Raw genomic sequence first — 18,088 nt, 5'->3', positions numbered from 1 at the left:
ACTTAAACTGGGCAAAGGGACAAGTGGCTCCTTTCGAAGCAGAAAGTTCCATATTCTTGATGGGCCAGCCCTTTACCTTTGTGTCCCCTGTACAGATGCAAACTTTGTGTGTGTGTGCGTGTGTTTCCCCGCCTTTTTTAAAATCCTTCCTCTCTGCACTATCTATTCTAGAAGAAAAAAGAGATACAGAATGGAGCAGGAAGGTTCTTTCTACCCTAGTCCTGCCGCTTGGCACGTGACCGATGGAAACAGGAAGAAATGAATTTTAAAAGGCAGCTGACCACCAACCAAACAGCACCACCAGCTGCAAGCCGTGTGTCCAGAAGGGAGATGGCTATTGGAGACAACCATCAGCTGCTCTGTTTGCTCACCTGCTTGCTATTCCAGAAGGCAAGGGGCCCTTTTACCAATGATGGCCGCTTGCTGGCTTTCCAAGCAGCAGCAAGTAGGGTCACTACAACAGGACTGTCCCAAGGCAGATGCTTGCAGATGTGCTAAGCAGAGTTTAAAGATCTGCAGTCTTCCTTCCTGTCCTAATTATCTCTGTCCTAGTGTTTCTTTTTATTCACATCCATTTCAGGTATCCAAAACCAAGTTTATACCTATGTATGTTACATGCTTGATAAAATAAAAATAAAATAAAATAAAAATATGCTAGTGTTCTTCAGGGTTTATCGCACCCAACATCTATTTATCCCATGGTTCCTTTTTCGGGAGAAGCGACACGGTACAAAGAGGAGTAAGGAAGCAAAAAATAATAACTTTAGGGTTGCTTCAATTCAAGATCAGCTCCCCATATTTTTCTCTTGCGCATATTTTTGTCTTCCAAGACCGATGGGTTTAGGGGGGGGCGAGGGGTTCCCTTCCGCCCACCCCCCCAGCCCTATGCAAGGCTCCAAGAAACCCCATCTCGTCGACCAGAGATCGTTTGGGTCGTGTAGTCTTGGACAAGCCTCCACCCCCAACGCCCTCCCACCCTCTGCGCGGGAGATTGGTCTCGTTCCAGATACTAAAATATGGATGGTAATAACGGCGGGGGTGATTCGCGCACTGTAGGCTGGGCATGGGATGCCAAGGTCTGAATTAGACTCCCTTTCCGCCCTCCTTATAGACGGCCAAGGAACCTTTCCAGAGAGTCGGAGCCGTGGCACCAGGCGTCAGAGGGGGTTATGCTTCCCCACCCCTCGCGGTTCCAGGCTGACCAACACTCACCGGCCGCCCGACAGAGCCGAGCCCCTCGCCTCACTCCTCGGCCGTCCTCAACTCGAGGAGCGTCGAGCCCCGCCGCGGCTCCTCTCAGAGCTCTTCGCCTCCGCCGAGCCTGGCTTAATTGGCCGGCCAATGGCAAAGCAGCCCAAGAATTTAGCGTGGAGTCGGGCCTTCCCGATTGGCTGGCCGGGAAGTGTCTGGGAGGCTGAGCGTTCCCGGGCAGGACTGCAGTGCACGCCGCCAGCCTCGCTGCATTGTACGCTCGTGGGAAAGGGTGGCAGGCGGGCTGGCTGGCGGGCGGCCCGGCCGGCCGGAGGCGAAGGGGTCTGGGCGTTGAGCCGGTGAGTAAAAAGGGCTGCTGTCCGGCACGTTCTTTCTTGTCGCTCCTCTTTTCGTCTTTTTCTAAAAACCAGCCTGAGAGCAGAGGAAGGTGAAGGATGTGAGGGCGCTCGGCGTTGAACCCCGGACTTAGGCTTTGTTGAGCGCTGCGTTCCCAGCGCGATCTGCAGCAACAGATGAATTTTAAAAAAAATATTTCTATTTTTGCCTTCGGGGGCATAGTTGGCACGTCCAAAGGCGCTGCTCAAGAGCGGGGCGCTTCCCTCCTCCTGCTGGGCATTGGATTCCTGCTTGTAATAGTGTCCGTGGCAAGGGAGGGTGGCCCAAGGGCTCTGCCCCCGGGTGAGGTTTGAAGGGTCGGGAAAGAGAAAAGGCTCGCTTGCTCGGGGCAAGTTTGAGACGCTGCCGATCACAGCAGCGAGATGCGTTCACGCGAGGAATTCTCTCTCCTCTTTTCCTTTTTTTTTAAAAACCGATCGGCGATTTAAAAGTTAAAAAAGAAAAAAAAAACTTTTCTTTTCTCTGTGGCTGCAGAACATTATCCAAAGCCCGGATAAGGAATTAGCGCGGGTCTGAGAAGTAAAAAAAAAAAAAAAAAAAAAAAAGATCCAGAGGTTTAAAGTTTAAAAGGGTGGATCTTTAACACGCGGTTGTATTCCTGTATGTGGCCAGCCTTTATTGATATTAGTCCGTCGGAAATCGCTAGAGACGAACGATCGGGTTTTACTGTTTGCGTGTATGAGAGCACAGATGAAGGACTTGGGTTTAAGCCAGTTTTGGGTCAATGGTGCAAGCTTTGCATTACGTTAAGGCTGCGGAACCTTGTTAAACTTATTTTAAGTGGGCGGTTCATCTGTCGGGTGAATGTAAATGTAGATCCCATATTAATATGTTTTGTTTCAAATATTTGAATGGGTGTTAATTCCCCCTCCCCCTAGTAATTCCATCCCTTCTTTCTAGAGTTTAATGGAGGGGGATTTAATTTTTGAAAGCGAACATATATTTGTACTCGGTGAGAAACAAATGCATTCAAAATGTTTTTACCTTAAGCAGTGTTTCATGCAGTAAAGATCATTTCAGGTACCAGTTCCCAGTTTTTATGTAGAGCACAACACCATCAGACCCCCTTTGAGATCCACTACTAGGTAGCAGCTGGCAGTGCAAATAGCGCCCACTTGGAGGTGATATCTAAAAAAAAAAATTTTTTAAAAACGTTTACTAAAAAGTTCATTACCCTAAATTCCATGAGATTTTTGTGTTTCTGCTTGTGAAGTGTATGTGAAACGTTGAGTGTAGATATTGAAATCTTGTATGGTGTGAAAGGCAGACGCCCAAATCTTCCAATTTAGATTAGGGTTATTTATTATATTGAGCATTTTCATTAGAAAATTTCTGCTGTATAAATGTGGACTATTAACAGCTCTTGAACCATGAGCTGAGAACGGTGATATAAGGAAAAATAAAACACAACATTCACAGCAGAGTCATATATTGTACAGGTAGATTTTTTTTGCACATTTATGTGAGGGTGAGCACCTTTGATGCTATGAATACACCTGTATAAACCTGAACTACTAGTCTTCATTTACATGCACATTTCCTCATAGAGGCCTACCCTAATGATTTAAACAGATGCTAATTGCCATAAAAATTACACATGTAATTAATCAAGGTAAAGCTGCATATTCCATCCCGAATTCCATTTTGCCATGTTTAAATATTTATCAGCATTGGATGTGAAGTTTTATCAAACATCAAAGCTGTATGCTTTCAGTAAATGAACAATTCCTTATATAGGATTATCCAAGAATAATTGGATGACTTCATATCAGCCTGGGAAAGGCAGTTCCTCTTGGAATCTGACAGTAACCCCACCCCCAAAAGAACGAATCATAGTAGGATGAATCTTTGTTTTTAAAGATTAATCCTTGAAAATACAAGAATTGATGCTTATTCACAATCATAGCTTAGTATCTGATGGAATGTGCACCTGCAGCATCAAAAGGGGATTTGGCCAACTCAAAGCTTTCCCAGAAAGAGATTTGGATCAAGAGACTGCGCAGTTCCAGGCTGGAGTGGAGGAGAAGAGTTTTGGGGTAGCCCCGCCCTAGAATTTCTGAGGATGTATCCAGTAGGTTAGAGTTTTAGTATTTGAAAGATTCTATCTAGTAGCTATAAGCAAATAAAGGATTGAACTCGATTGGTTCTCACTATCTCATCTCTAGGCTTGAGCCTGGCAGTATCTTTTGGATTGCCTTGGGTAATGCTTGTGTGTTTGTTTATTTATTTAGCTTTACAATTTTATCGCTTGTGTTTTCTTACATTGGAAGCCTATTTACAGAAATCAGAATTTCAACTTGCAGCAGTCCAAATTACCTGCAAATGATAGCATCGGTGAATTAGTTTCACAGGAATAGCCGTCTGCATGTTAGTCTTCCAGAAAGGTTTTGTTTTTTTTAAAAGTCAATTTGGACCAAAAATTGAACCCAGATTCATATGAAAATGTCTTTCTCGAAGTTAAATGGCCATGAAGACTCAATGTTCAGTGACTGTACAGGGGGGAATCATCCCATAGTGGTTCCGCCAGACCAAATGGAGCCAAGGTAGCCTCAACCTTGACCCCATAACCTCAATGCTCCTCCTCCATCTCCTTTACATTGTCTGTGGGGAAGACCTGCATTAGGATAAGAGGGGAAATACCCCTTCCTTCCAGAACACATGAAGCTGACTTCAGCTGCCGCAATGATGAAATGGAAACAGTGGGAAGTCATATCTTTTTTGAGCAGCTAGCACAACCACTTTGTGACACGGGAGCTGAGGATGAGCCATTAAAATAAAAACATTTTGAGGATATATTTTCAAGCCCTATTTCTCAAAAACTCTTTCTGCTTTACCATCTCTCCTATGACAGATTTAAGGGAGCTATTATAAAACTGGCATCACACCACCTGTTCGGTACCATCTGACAGCATATATAAAAAAGGCTCCATTCAGTGCAGGTGATTCGTATTTTGAAGTCAAATGAAGTAATTCAGATGCTTGCAGTCAGTACATCTATTTGATTAGCTTGGAAGGTTTGTGGGTGGTAACATAATGGTTAAGAGCAATGTGTGCTGAGTATATATCAGATTTGGACAGGTCGTTGGTTTGCAGGATCTGCTTCAATCGTGTAAACAGTCAGAATGAGGTACAGAATTGGGGGGCGAACTCTGGCTAAGGGGGTGAACTCATTCATTGATTGCATTCCATTTAATATACACTGTGCCAAGTTACGTATGAGTTACTGCAGATCAAGGACATTAACAATTACTGTCTATCTGAGGAGGGGGCAGACAACTGAGGGACCTTTGATGATTAGCATTTGAGCATAAGAAACCCTGCCAATATGTTACAAAACATCCAGTGATCCATTTCTAATTCATTTTTTAGAACAGCTTTGGAATTGATTATCATGCTGGTGGAACACCATTAATTGGATTCATCAGGAGCTTGGAAACTGAATTTATGTTTGCAGAATCATGTCTGAGGATGTGCTTCTGTGATTTGCAATCTTGCTGGAAATGTCCGGCATTATTGAATGTTGTACAAGAATATAATGTTTTTGATAAAACAAGTCTATAAAAATATAGAGTGGTGACTGCAGCACCATAGCTTTACAGAGTTTATGGTGCCGTTGTTGATATAATGTCTCATTTATCAAAAAGATTAGAACTTTTATGAATGAAGGTCTGGGTTGAGGAATATAAAATGACCCTTAGGAGTTTAGATATGCTCCAGGGCTTGTATACCTGGGAGCGCGTACGTTCTTACATCTTTTTTGTGTGTGTATTTTTGTGCTAATAACAAATCATTTACACTTCAGCAGGTTATCAGCTACCTACTCACTGCGGCTTTATTGGTTCCCCTAAATCTATCCTAAATTCTGGGTAATCTCTAGAATATTATGCAATTTAGGCAGGCATAAATGTGCTCTCCTAATCCCTGGGCATCATTGGATGCAATCTAAAGTTTACACAATTGAAATTAGAGAGAATTATTCAATTGGCTTTGAAAGACAGTAGGATGTTAATGCTGTCACAGTTTGAATGGGTACAATTTAGTGTTATAATGTAATCTGACACATGTTGAGACTCTATTAACATCCAATTTTGACATTAGCCTGCAATTTTTTCATTCAGCCTTTTCTAATTCATCCATTTTTGTATGAATTTCAAGTTGAATTTTCGTTCTGTGGAATAAATATGTTCTCATCACATACTAGCTTATCAGTTGCAAAAATAGGTATTTTTGTTTAAAAATACGGACCAAATAAAATTATCCATCCTGAGTGTTGACAGCCTTTTAAGCTAGCAGAGGGCACCAAGCTTCAGAAATTGGCTTGACAAAGAGATCAAAAACAGATGTTATTGTAGGTTTCAAAAATCCTGAAGGTATTTATTCAAAAAATAATTACTGTACTGCTTTCCTCTTCATGCTGAAGTTTATTTGTTGTGGTTTTGCACCAGTTGTATATCTGTTAATTGAACTTAATTGTTCAATGTACAAGGAGCATTTAATGGTTAACACAGCCTTTATATTGTATTGTTTGAACAAGACTTATAAGCATGAATTCTTTCTTGTGAGATCAAACAATAAAAATAAAGGGAAGAGAAAAGAACATAACTTTCCTTTTGTTTCCTAGATATGTTTCTGCCACTCATATGGTATCATTGAAACTGCGTCCAACCAGCTACACAAATAGATTTTCTTTAGGACATTCCCTCCCAGTCTAGTCCTTTATGAACTTTATATGTTTTTATGGTGAAGTTTGAAAAGCTCGCTATTGTCTATTTTGTGTTATTGCTAGCATATATTCTTAAAATTAAAAATGTGTTGGAAAAATATTGTGATTGAAAAATGAAGTTTTTCTGGTACTGGAAAACGTAATTTTAGGAAACTATAATCATTATTTTGCTTCATTTCTGTTTCTTAGACTGTACATTCCAAGTTTGTTTTCCTACTTAACATTTTCAACTGTGGTATTCTTCAAGCCTGAGCAGCAAATCAACATGTTGTGTTGATTTCAGATTGAACTTGACCAGAAAAAACTCATCATCAACCTCCTCCTTTTCTCTATTAATCTTTGGAGGATAAACTTAGATAATCATGATATTAAAAGGTTGACACTGAAGTCTGATATTATTGTCATTGATTGCATTGTATTCAAGTACTGTCCTTGCTATATCCATTCTGACTAGGGAAACAATATGGTAGCTTCCTTATTTTTTATGTGCTGAGTAATCACTATGTTCTTCCAACCAAGAATGTTCAAGTCCAGTCCATTGTGCAACTGATGTTTACCTTTTCTTGTCTTGAGTTTTCCCCTATTCATGTTTTTTTACATTCTGTGTTGTCATTGTAATTCTTCAGCTTTGCATTTTTAGACATCTGGAAGGTTTTAATTTAATCAGTGCTAAACACCAATAATGCTTTGAAACATCCTCAACTCTTCCTCAACTACAGTTTAAATGACATCCTAACTGAGTATCATCAGGCACTATATTGTCGGGTATTTCATATTGTCTATCCTTATAATTTCCATGGTAAAATACAGGAGTTGTTTATTACTGCTTTCTACTCAGTATGAAATCATGCCTTTGCTGTTGTCTCTAAAGTGATCATTTGCCTCCAGCGTCTTTCTGAATCACTGCTGCTGAATATCATGCCTACTTGCTTTAACTGGGTTTCATGGCATTGGTGACTTGATTAGGATTATACAATGTATATACAATATATGATATACATGTCATATACTCTCAGGTTCCTTTATTCATCCCACCTAGGAAGAACTACAGTAACTACAGTAACTACAGTAACTACATCTCCACAATCAATGATGAGGCAACCCTAGAGAAGATTGAAACTGTATACATTATTCCATATGGTGGGTTTGCTGTAAATAATTTCATTATGCATTTACATTGTCATTGGAAAATGGATAAGAAACCATGGTGACCCAATGGTTAGAATGCAGTATTGCAGGCTAACTCTGCTGACTGCCAGCAGTTTGATCCTGACAGGCTCAAGATTGATTCAGCTTTCTATCCTTCCGAGGATGGAAAGGAAGACCCAGATTGTTGGGGGCAATATGTTGACTCTAAACGGCTTAGAGAGGGCTGTAAAACACTGTGAAGCGGTATAGAATCTAAGTGTTGTTGCTAAGTGCAATTGTTACATCCAGTTTGTTTAAGTGCAAATTTGTGTACACGTTCACACTTTTTACACCCTGTATATTTACACGTACTTTACCAGGCAGATCTCTCATGATGGCAGTTGATACCGTGGATATACTTTTTATCCACAACATACAATCTGTAATGCAATTGGCAAATGTTTCATTTGGCATTAGCATTAGAAAATTGTTCTAGTATCTCCAGCATATAAACCAAGTCATTTGGCATAATATTATGTACATTTAAAATTTTTTTTTCATGAAATAAATCCTCTAGGCATTCTTAAAAATGAGTTCTGAAGTTTTAGAGTATTTCTGTATTTTATGAGGACTGCGGTTAGAATGTTAAATTCTTGTAAATCTTGTTTATTTGCTGGGTGTGTTGAGTGCCATGCAAAGTGGCCTAAAGGTATTAAAAAGTATTTAAATGCTCAGTTGTTCCTATACTCAGCCTAAGGTACTGGACCCATCACTATGCTAGTAAGCTTCCTGAAGGCTCACCTTCAGGAATATATTTAACAATCAGCAAACAAAATATTTGTTTTGACTAGCAGCTAAAAGGAAATGAAGAGAGAAATGATTACTAAGCCCCTGAAAAGGTCCACAGATGAGGAACATGGAGCAAATTAAATTAATGTGCAAAACATTTTGTCCCATTTCTACCTACTCTCTGCTTCTTCAGCTATGGCAGGCTATAGAATTATTTGATTCTTACTGATCAAAACCCAAATAACGTTGTTTTTAAATTAATTGGATAAGAATGTTAGTTCCTTCTTAGCCCAAATAAGCCTTCTAAGGGTAGGTAAAGGTAAAGGTTCCCCTCGCACATATGTGCTAGTCATTCCTGACTCTAGGAGGCGGTGCTCATCTCCGTTTCAAAGCCAAAGAGTCAGCGCTGTCTGAAGAAGTCTCTGTGATCATGTGGCCAGCATGACTAAACACCGAAGGCTCATGGAACTCTGTTACCTTCCCACCAAAGGTGATTCCTATTTTTCTACTTGCATTTTTTACCTGCTTTCAAACTGCTGTGTAAGGTTGTTCTAAGGTTACATACAGATTAAAATATATTGAAGAATCTTGCTTCAAATAACATGATAAAAAGTAGTAAAAACCAGTATGAAACATTATTCAAGTATGAAACAGAATATTAATGGCTTGCCTCAAGCTAAACAAGGAAGGACCAATATAGTTTCTCTAGGGAAGAAATCCAATGATCAGGGTTTGGCCACAGTAGAGGCCTGGTCCTATTTTCCAATCAACCCACCCTTCTCTGGTAGTAAGATGGAACCAATAAAACAAGTTTTAAATCACAGGCAATATTTTCTACATAGTTACCAGAATATTGAAAGAAATATTCTGTAGTTGATTGGTGGCATGAAATTTCGACAAGGCTGTATCCAATTAATGTTTACTGTGAAAAGTTTGTGCATCTCTATTGTGCTGCTCTTTTCTCTATCCAATTTCATACTTGAACAGTACATAATTCATAGAGTTATGCACAATTATAGATTATATAACAAGAAAGGCACAAATGACCAAAATATACAAGCTTAAAAGAAATAGTCTCTTTGCAAGTACTTACTCTGACTACAGTGGCTTCTAAGAATAGTTTTCTTTAAGATTCCTGAATCTGTCAAAATGAATCTTCTTCCATCGTAGTTAGAAGCTTGACATCTTTTCAGGTAGTCCTTGACTTGTGACTGGTTGTTATGATGGTCTTCCCCAGGGGTGCTTGGTTCTGAAGGTCTGATGGCCACCTCCACTCCCTGCAGTCATGTGACCTCATTTTGGACACTTGGCAACTAGCCTGCATTTACGATCATTTGCAGAATCCCACAGTCATGTGACTGTGTTTTATGATGTTTTTGCCAAAACCTGGCATCTACTTCCATTTTTTTGGGACAAAATCAATCTCTTTTGAACAATTGTCTTCTTTAACCAATGTGGAGTTTGCTTAACAATTGCTGTAAAAAAATTCATAAAATGAAGTCAGTCATAATGGTAACTTGCTGCATGACTGTCACAATTTACAATAATTCGCAATTCGCAATTTAATAGGTTTATATGCCGCCCAATCCTGGGGGACTCAGGGCGGCTTACAAATATGAATGAATAAAATAACACACAGGGGAAGATATAAACAATACAAACAGTTTAAAACCCCAACATACATCCGGTTTAATTGGGGGTTGAACCTGATTTGAGTCAGCAACCCCAGGCCTGCCAGAACAGCCAGCTCTTGGTGGATTTTTGGAAGGCCGCAAGGGTGGGAAGGGTCCGGATCTCTGCTGGTAACTCATTCCACAGAGCCAGAGCAGCTACAGAAAAGGCTCTCCCCCGAGTGGTCGCCAGCCGGCATTGTCCAGCCAACAGCACCTGGAGGAGGCCTATCCTGTGAGTTCTTATCGGACGTTGGGAGGTGTGTAGCAGGAGACGGTTTCTCAGATATCCAGGTCCAGTGCCATGTAGGGCTTTAAAGGTAATCACCAGCACTTTGTAGCGCGTCTGGAGACTAATAGGGAGCCAGTGCAGCTCGCGGAGGATAGGTGTAACACGAGTGTACCGAGGTATAGTTGATATCGCTCGCGCGGCTGCATTCTGGACCAACTGCAGTCTCCGAACACTCTTCAAGGGCAGCCCAGTGCTATTAGGATTGAAATTCAAGGACTATGTATAGTTAAAAACTCGATGAATTGTTTATAGCTCCATTGAACAATCTGTCTTTGAATAATTGTCTACAATTGTTTCATTACATGGCAAAAAGTTTCAAAGTTTGTAAGTGAGTCCTTGGCTGAAAACAATGCTGAATACAATCCTAATATTTCTCTAGTAGAATTCAGATTCCTTATCCTTTCTGGAGTTTCAAGTTTCCCCTGGATTTTATTTTTTTTCTGACAGTTCTAGATTGTATGGTGCATATTTCATGATGACCTGAAGACCATTTGTTTTAACATTTCTATATTTATGTTCTGCTGCTTCTGAAGCTTTTTAAATTATGTTTAATAATTCTACCTCATAGCTGCCCATACCATCATCACATTTTCTTTAACAAGTGGGAATTACCATAAACTATGGATGTGTTTGGGATCCAGTAGCACCAAGCATACAGATGTGAAAAAAGTTATTGCTTCAGCTAAAGCATCCTTACCTTTGTACAAAAGTATTTCCCTTTTTCCATTTACCTGTTGCCTCTCTGAAATCCAGTGCAAAATGAATGTTGTGCAAACAGGCTACAAGTGTGGGCATAGTTGGATTCTTTAAAAAGATGACTTTAATCCCTCCTTTATTAGTTTTATAAATAGCTCAAGGTGGCAAACATACCTAATACTCCTTCCTCCTCCTACTTTTTTTAGTTGTCATACATATTCTCTTATTACATCAACAGTGTTGGCAGAAACCAGAAATACATGGCTGGTCTTCTTCTATAGTGCTTCTCATATCAATAGCCTAACTCTTGATGCTACTCATACTGACCTCTTATTTCCAATATACGTAGTATTTGGGAAACAGAGTGGGAGGAATTTTGTTCTTAGAACTACATTGTTAATAGCAATAGTCACACAGACAGACATGTGCCTGCCAAATTAAACAACAACAGATGTGTATCAAATAATAGATCAGTTTTCTATAATTAGCTAATTTAAAAAAAATATTGTATCATGATGTAATGGATTGTTTAATTTCATATTCAGCATTGATCTATGATTGGGGATGCAAGATATCTGCAGACATAGCTAAGATACTTTCACATAAGATTTCCTGCTTAGTTTATAGCTGTGATGGCTTATCTTTTCCGAACCGAATGCCCAAAGCGCACATGTGAACCCCCCAAATGCAATATGCCCTCCTGCATGTGTAGCAGAGATCTAAAGACCAGCTGGCTGGCAGGAGGTGTGCGCATGCACGGTGGATCTGAACTGGGGCGACAACTTGCGTGCCCACAGAGAGGGCGCTGCATGCCACCTCTTGCATGCGTGCCATAGGTTCGCCATCATGGGTCTATAGCTTTGCACCATATTAGCTGTTTCTTTTGATGTCTAAGATGCACAGAAATGTCCACATGGATCATAACATTTCTAAAGGATCCTCAAACAAGATAACAATCCTTTTTTGTTTTGTTTTTGGATTTACCTAATCTAGTGAACGTTTATCTGCAATTTATTTTTCTTTACTATTAAATGTTTAATAAATGGGAATTCAAGTAAGACAGACTGCAAAGTAAAACTCTTAATGGTAATCGTTCAAGAAAACTCTTGATTATTCAGATACAAGGGTACTGGTATTCTAGGGAAACAGAAAATAATCCTTAGTAATAAGCATACATTAATGCAAGAGAATCTATGTAGTCCAGGGTTGAACTGTAGAGTCCTTGGTACCCATGGAGTTTTGTTGTTTGTTGCAGACATTTCATTACTTGACTAGGTAACATAATCAGTACTAGTGAGTGTGATGTTCGGTCCCTATTTATATACAGTAGCTTGCCTTGCCAGTTTTAGTGGGGGTGTGGGGAAATGGTTTAACATTCAGAGGAGGAAACTTAGGAAGGACCCACTCTAATTAATTGGGAGATTAAAAGTGGTAGCAAAAAAATTGCCTCTTAGACATGCAAGATTCTGTTCATGTAATCTTAAAATAAAATACAATTAGCTCATCTGTTTGTGTTTCCTATCTGGTTTGCCCGAGAGGACTGACACATTGGCAAAGCAGCCTACTGCATATAATGAGGGAGCAAACCGCACCTTCATTAGCACGGATGATGTTACCTGGTTGGGTAATGAAATGTCTGCAAGCAAACTCCCAAGCTCAGAGAGCACCAGGCACGCCACAATAAAGGTACATTGACATTGTACATTGATCAAAGTCCAATTTAGTTAGAAATACAAGTTAATTCCCTATAGGCTCATTGATTATACTTCATATCTTAGTGAAATTAGATTGTGTCAGGAATGTTGATTGGCAAACCATTCAATGATTTAAGAGACTTGTGGTTTGCTGCCATGGATACATCATGTAATTTTTATTAATTACATATTAGTTATGTGCAATGAAGGTGAGTTACTCACTCTTCCCCAGTGTATAAAAATGGCTAAAAGCTTTATGATGTAATCAGCCCCAATCAATTAGCATAACTTTGGAGTGTATTTCTGCAGCCCTCCCACATTTCAAGGGAATATATGATAGACATGCACACATGTGTGTGTGCGCACACAATTACTGGTGTATCTTAAAGTTTTAGGACAGCTTTTATCAAGATATATAGAAATATATAAAAATATAAAATATTCTCTTGTATGTTTATACTTTTATAAAATGCCAAGAGCAATTGGGATTAAGTGCACATAAAATCCACAAAATGAAAATTGTTTTGACTTCAACTATGAATAAATAATCTTAAAATACTAAAATATGTACATTTTAGTGCTGTTGAATCAGTTCAACAGGGAGCTTTTAAAGGAGGCTAAATAAAATAGAGTTAATACAAATGTACCCTAATTGTTCTGTTCTAAATACATCTGTGTATATTCTTGTCAAAGTCCATGGCATGGGTAAAGATTAAAGCAGTGGATGTACTTAAGAAGTTGACCTACACCATTTCTTTTGATGTGACAAACATTTAATGAATACACACTGCAAACACTTTGAAACAAATGCTGTTTTAGAGCTCCTGAAACAATGGCTATTGCTGATAATGCATTGCATCCTGTTGAAAAAAAAATGGAGATGTATAATGGTTGCACAAATATTCTACATTTTTGCTTCATCACCTTGCTCACATAAAGGTGTTCTGAAGCTTTAAAGTACAATTGTGTACACACCAGTGTTGAAGTCAGACTGAACTCTCTTAGCAAACATGTACACAATTCCCCAGCTTTGGCAACCGCAAAGGGTTGGTGAACCTAGAAGCAAACTTGCAGTTTGAGACTATTCGAAAAGATATTGAGTGTGCTTGGTGGTGAAAAAAGTAAGGAAGGATTTGTACTGGGAACTGTTAATGCAATTTGCCTCCCTTCTATCCTTAAACTATTGACAGAAAGAGTAACTTATCCCAGGGTGCCTTTATATGAAACCTGGACTAAAACCCAAGATATGGAGATGAAAGTTCTGCATATTTCCTAATTCCAGAGTTGCCAGCAAAGAGAACAGAGGCTTATTTATGAGAAGTGTATATAAGATACTGAATCAGTATACAAAAAAACACTAGTTTTCTCACATTCCAGGAAAAGGATTGTATTGTTAATTTGGCTTTCTTATGAACTCTATTCAAAAATACAGGGTTAGGTTGGGCCAATTTTTTTTTCTTCTTTTCCTTTGTTCATCTTCTTTTTCCATCTTCAGCTGTAAAGGACACTTATTTTGATAAACATTTTAAAAAAAAGATTTTAGTTTGCACTTGATTAGCTTTCCGAAGCATCCAATTACTTAACAAGCATTGTTAAGGCCTCTTTATTTCGCTTAGTTAATTGTGTTGCTTAATATGTTTATGTTAAATGGCACCACTTTTGTCTAGCTGAAAAACTGTTCAACAAGGAATAGACTTCCTTGCTAAATTCCTAGGTTCCCTGGCTAGGAAGCATGACTCCTTCATCACTGAAGTAATGCTTGATGGGTAAATAATGCTTCTATGCCAGAGGCTCCAATTACAGCTCTAAAGATTGTCCTGGATAGAAATCCATTTGATAGTGTTCTGTGGGCTATACAGCTTGAATAGGAAATGACTTTGGTGGGCCTGGAACTTTTGATCTAAAGATCATTCTATTACGTGGTGAAGCTCTAGAACAGCCCCCCCCCCCCACCTGCATGTCAGAACTGGGCTGCGCAAACAAGTGAGGCTCCATCCGTGGGATGCAAGCAGCACACGAAATCACATCCCCTCTTGTCTGAAAACCCTTTTCCCAAGGAACCAGTCCCTGCTTCCCAAAAGGTTGGACGCCACTGCTCTAGAACCAAGCTGTTGTTGGCACTTACACATTGACTGAGGCATGGTTTATTTAAACCAATGGCTTAGATCAGTATATGGATCACACAGGGGCTTAGCAGTGAAAATTGCCTCTAGAGGTAGTCCTTGACTTATGATCAAATTAGAGCCTAAAATTTCTGTCCCTTCTCTGTACAATACAGGTACAACCATTTAGTGCAGGCGTGTTAAACTCAAGCCCTGGGGGTCTGATCCGGCCCGGGGGGAGGGTACTTAGATCTGACCTGCAGGGCCACCCTGGAAACAGTCCAGTTTTGTTGGCAGAGCTCTGGGGCCACCACAGGCACCCCTGACACAAGTGACATATAGCTGGCTACCCCCCCACCTCCCGAGGTCAAACACAATGCTGATGTGGCCCTCAATGTAATCGAGTTTGACACCCCTGGTTTAGTGACTGTTCGGAGTTACAACAGCACTGAAAAAAAGTGACTTATGACCACATTTCACTTACGGCCATTACAGCATCCCCATGGTCTCATGAGATCAAAATTCAGACACTTGGCAATTGATTCATATTTATGACGGTCACAGTGTCCTGGAGTCACGTGATCCCCTTTTGTGACTTTCTTACAAGGAAAGTCAATGAGGAAGCCACATTCACTTAACATCAGTTTGTCTAATTTAACAACTACAGTGATGCACTTAACTCTGGCAAGAAAGGTTGTAAAATGGGGAAAACTCACTTAACAAATGTTTCACTTAGTAACAGGGGTTTGGGGCGGTGTCAGCTGCTGGAGGCCCGTCTTGGGGGGGCCTGACCCCTGCTTTGGTTGCCTGACTTCTTCAACCGCTGGTGTGCTGTTGCGGGGTTAGGGCTAGGGACAGGGTTAGGGCTAGGGTTAGGATTAGTTAGGGTTAGGACTAGATTAGGGTTAGGGTTAGGATTAGGGTCAGGGTTAGATCTGATTAAGGTTAGGGTTAGCGTTAGGGTTAGGGCTAGGGTTAGGGCTAGGGCTAGGGTGAGGGTGAGGGGTGGGGGTGGGGGTGGGGTTACTAGCCTGATGGCCTGCTGGCTTGCTGTTGCCGCTTGAGAGCGTCGCGGCTCAGCTGTGAGAGGGGTCCCCCCCCTCCATCGTGGTTGCAGTCTTTTTGTCCAGTGTGGAGGCAGTCCTTTGGCTTCTCCTGTCTGCGGGGGAGACCGTGCTCTGATTATTGTCATCCCGGCTAGCCGTTGACCATGACCGGCTTTGTGACTCTCGTTCTTATATCTGCTGCCACCCCCGGCTTGCTAGCCTTCCAGTCATCCCTCCCCCTGCCTTTGTCCTCCGGATCCTCATCGGGGAGTGAACTGAGACTTTCGATCTTATCTCCGGACCCTTTGGGACCCCCGTCTGTGCCCCTGACAATCATTCTACGTTTCCTTCTCTGTGGCTGCTCTGGCCCTCTGGAACGATCTCCCCGTGGAGATCCAGACCCTCACCACCCTTCTGGCTTTCCGCAAAGCCACTAAGACCTGGCTGTTCCGGCAGGCCTGGGGCTGATGAGTTCCCGGCCCCACTTAAACTGTTATGACTGTTGTTTTGTTTTAACTTGCTTGTCTTGTGTTCTGTTTATATTCCCCTTCCCTTTGGTTTGTTAGCCGCCCTGAGTCCCTCGGAAATAGGGCGGTATACAAGTTGAATAAACAAACAAACAAACAAACAAACAATTGTGGTTGTAAGTCGAGGACTACCTTTAGTGCAGTTTCAGAACAATTTCAGATCAGTTCATTATCTAAACAACCTTTTATTTTACTATTCCCATGAAAAATTGTATCTGGGAAAAAAAAGAGAATTATACTTAATGAGAGCATCAGATCCAGTTTAATATCACACTGGCAATCTTTCAGGTTAGATTATATAATTTATGTGTGTCTGATGCCTGTTCTTAATTTTTTGCCTTTATTTTCATTTTTCCTAACAATATCCTATTGGACATTATTTGTTTAAGGGAGTACACCGGAGGATTAGTTTTGAGAGGTTTGTGGTGTTCCTTCCTCCCCCCTCACTTTCTCATCATCCATTTCAAGAACAGAGATGATTCTGTAGCAGCAAGACAATTATCACTCAAAGCCGTAGAGTGGGATTTCTAATACGCTTCACAGCTTCTTCTGCACATTTGATACTTGTACTGACTTCAAGGCAGGTCCTTTAACTAGGGAATAGGAAGCACTGTATAACATGAGTTTGCGTGGTTGAAACTGGCACAACATTTGTATGATCTCATATAATTGGGAAGATTGCTCTCTGCTCCAGGCTTTATGGAAACCAAAACTAGGAGGAATCTAAATGAGTTGTTTTGAGCGGAAGAAGAGAGAATATTTATTATTATTAAAGAACTTTAGGTAGGGTTTTTTTATGAGGTGGGTATCAGGATGCATTTTCTTCCTGTACTGCCTCTCCTCCCCCCCTGTTTTTTGAAGCAAAACCTTTTCCTTCAAAACAAATGATAAGATTTCCAGATATTTTGATGCCATTTCATTCTAACTGGGATTGGGGATGAAGGAGAAGATATATTGAGCAAATATGATGAAGTTTTAAATTCCCTTATGAAACTTTACTAACGTCTAACCTAACCCTAAAATAAAATGCATCATGTATGAAAGCATTACAAGCATTCCGTTTGGAATAATTTCCAATAGTCAGAGAGCAAATCGTTCAAATGTTTTAGGACCACTTGCACAAAAGTCTCCTCTTTTGTTTAAAAATGTTGTGTGTGTTTACTCAGAAATATGATATTTAACAGAGATTCATCCAGCAAATCGTGCTTTAGATCATTGTTATCCAAGCTTGTCAACTTTAAGATGTGTGGCGTCAATTCCCAAAATTTTCTAGCCAGGCATAGGGAATTCTGGAACTTAAAGTCTACACCAGAGGTGGTATTTAGCAGGGTCTGACCAGTTCTGGAGAACCGGTAGCGGAAATTTTGAGTAGTTCGGAGAACCGGTAAATACCACCTCTGACTGGCCTCTCCCCCATCTATTCTCTGCCTCCTGAGTCTCAGCTGATCGGGAAGAAATGGGGATTTTACAGTAACCTTCCCCTGGAGTGGGGAGGGAATGGAGACTTTACAGTATCCTTCCCCTGGAATGGGGAGGGAATGGAGATTTTACAGTATCCTTCCTCTACCATGCCCACCAAGCCACGCCCGCCAAGCCAAGCCCACAGAACCGGGAGTAAAAAAAATTGAACCCTACCACTGGTCTACACATTTTAAAGTTGGCAGGTTTGACAAACAATACTTCAGAGTGGACCCACAAAAATTATGTGCAAGTCAAGCGGAAAGTAGGAATATTTTTCAATACCACTGCTTTGTACTATTGAGACACATGAACCTTCATTTTTGCCATCTGGAAAGAGAAAAAAAATTCAATC

The 18,088-nt window shown here is 40.5% G+C and overlaps 1 protein-coding gene across 1 annotated transcript in view; it reads left to right on the top strand.

Moving 5' to 3' along the window:
- The first annotated feature begins 1,464 nt into the window (after positions 1-1,464).
- LYPD6 (LY6/PLAUR domain containing 6) overlaps positions 1,465-18,088 on the top strand; it is a 66,755-nt gene continuing 50,131 nt past the window's right edge. Inside the window, exon 1 of the mRNA XM_032229712.1 lies at positions 1,465-1,550. The gene's annotated coding sequence lies outside the window, so the exon portion shown is untranslated. The remainder of the gene's footprint in view (positions 1,551-18,088) is intronic.

The sequence above is a fragment of the Thamnophis elegans genome, chromosome 1, assembly GCF_009769535.1.
Source record: "Thamnophis elegans isolate rThaEle1 chromosome 1, rThaEle1.pri, whole genome shotgun sequence".
In the NCBI taxonomy this organism is placed as follows: domain Eukaryota; kingdom Metazoa; phylum Chordata; class Lepidosauria; order Squamata; family Colubridae; genus Thamnophis; species Thamnophis elegans.
This window is presented reverse-complemented; position numbering and strand designations above follow the sequence as displayed.